Source organism: Rhagoletis pomonella, unplaced genomic scaffold (assembly GCF_013731165.1).
Source record: "Rhagoletis pomonella isolate Grant_MI unplaced genomic scaffold, Rhpom_1.0 Rhpom_scaffold_00001, whole genome shotgun sequence".
Lineage (NCBI taxonomy): Eukaryota > Metazoa > Arthropoda > Insecta > Diptera > Tephritidae > Rhagoletis > Rhagoletis pomonella.
The window spans coordinates 87,099,460-87,102,211 of NW_023458555.1; positions in this window are offsets into that span (position 1 = coordinate 87,099,460).

Genomic DNA, 2,752 nt, shown 5'->3' on the forward strand with positions numbered 1-2,752 from the left:
AAATAATATTTATAACAATATAGCCAACTGGTGCAACTACTCTGGTGCAGAACTTTCATCCGAAAAGTGCAAGCACATCCATTTGTGCAGAAAGCATAATTGTGTCACCAAAGTTAACTTTAATTACTCTGAAATGAATAGTGTGGATAATCTAAAAGTTCTTGGTATTGTTATCAATAAGAGATATAAATGGGACAGCCATATTGCCAACCTCATATCAGCATTAACCAAGCGACTAAATATTATTAAATGCCTATCCAGTCAGAAACTCAACTGCAATACCATCTCCCTCATCTCAACAGTAAAAGCTCTGATAGCGTCAAAAATAAACTATGGCCTGTACTTATTCGGGTACTCCCCAAAATACACTTTAAATAAACTAAATACAATTCTATACTCTGCCGTAAGAACCGCAATAGGTGCGTTTCGCTCTACACCCATTCACAACTTGATTTTTGAGGCAGGAATAATGCCGATAACTTTAGTTCGTGACATAACCGCTAAACTATGTAAATCGATCATCTTAATTGACCAATCGCCCCTTTCCAACTTGGCGATTAAAACAAGCAGATAAAAAAAAAAAATCAAAAAATATCGTCCTCATTAAATCGAATCATAACTACAGCCAAAGTATTAGACATTCCGATTAACTGCAAGCAAAAACGCTTCTCTCAATACCCAAGTTGGCAACTGCCGCCCTCTTTCTTCAATTGACACTTCCCTACACAACTGGACCAAAAATAATACCCCAATAGATATTTACAAAAAGCATTTCGCCAAGCTGATAGACAATCTAAAAGGTTTCAAGTTTGTCTACACCGTTGGTTCAAAAGCCTAGGATATAACAAGCTTTGGAATTGTATTTGATGATGCAGCAATAGGGATCGGCCACTTACCACCTTACAGCACCTTAAACCATAAACGAGGTAAATTTGCTATATGCACAGACTCCCTTTCCACCTTACAAGCAATACAAAATCGAGACAACAACAACTATTACACAAACACAATAAGAAACCTCCTTACAAAAAAACAAAAATAAATTCAGGCTCATCTGGGTACCAGGACACGTTCAAATTTCTGGCAACGAGCTGGCTGATTTAACAGAAAAAAATGCGTCAAAACAACCTCTTCAAATGTATAACAATTTTTTAACCAATGACTTAACTAACTATATTAAAACAATATTTACAACCAAACAAAACATGCTCTTTGAAAACACAACAAACTGGTACAAAAAAATTAATCCTAATAAATTAACAATTCGTGAAGCCTTCAAAGCTATCAATACAAATAATACACAAATGGTGAGGGAAGGCCTTATAAAATTATCTAGACTACGACTCGGACATTCTAGACTTACCCACAAACATTTAATCGACAAAACCGCCTCTCCTATATGCGAACATTGCAACAACACTACCACAAGCATAGAACACATTCTAGAAAGCTGTCCAAGATTGAACAAACACAGACTATCACTATTAAACAACAAACCAATTGACTTACTCACCCACCCAACATCCACTAACGCAATGCAATTAATCAGTTATTTAAAATATTGTAATATTTATAAAGAAATATAAATAATGTAAGACATACCACCATTAGACATGTACTGGATGCCTTAGCTTAAGGCCATAGTAGCCATAGCTTTATTAGTTGTACTTTAGTTTTACACTGTAAATACAACTTTTTAAATACAAATTCACAAACAAAATGCACTCACTTTGATGGTCACGCCGTCCCACGAAGCGAAGAAGGTCTCCCTGCTTGCATGTGGTTGCTGTGAATAATTGTGGTGTGGTAGTTTGTTTTGGTTATTTATACATAGGTTTTAATCAGTAAATTGAAAAAGAAATAATAACAATATTCTCTTTACTACCCAAAACATTAATGGAACTTAGTTCGCACTATATTTTGGTAACCCACCATAAAATTTCAGAGCGCGGTGTAACAACAAAAAAAAAGGGGATTAAAGCGCGCTCATTTGGATAACTAAACAACAATACAAAATTAGCAGATCGCAATTAATCCGTGAGCACTTAGTGTTTGAGAGAGAAAGTATGAAAAGGTTAACATACGGAAAAGTAGGAATTTATGTTGAGACAGGTTAGGTTACCATGTGGACTCACCACGTGGTACTTAAGAATAAAAAACCTGCTTATTTAACATTATGTTATGTACATTAGTATGTACACCCTTTGATGTGACAAAGAAATGTAACTGTGAAAGGTAAGTAAAAAAAAACGAAGGAAAACAGATTATAAGGCAATTACTTGTTATGAATATAACTTCAAATTAAAATTTTGGTTTTTCTTCTATTTAGATAAAAAAAGGAATAACTAAGGGTAAGTATAAATGGTAGATATAAATGGTAAGTATTGTACACTATCATTTCGGTGACCATAAATATGGATTCAAAATTAAGGACAATTTTTTAAAAATATGCCTACATATATTTATATAGTATAAAAATATCAAAAGAGTATTTATGATTCTAAATTCTTAACACATTTTAAACGTTAAAAACGAATCACGTTTTCTACATCGATATTAATCTTTTTTTACATGAATATTTATAAAAGTATATTAAAACATATTATAATTACAATAGCTTACACGAAAAGTGAAAATCTTTAAAAGATTATTTTATAGGCAAATTTTGAGTCGTTCAAAACGAAAACAATACCCTTTTTCATTTTTTGTACTTTTCGCAGTTATATGTCAAAAATCGACGTCATGAATCGAC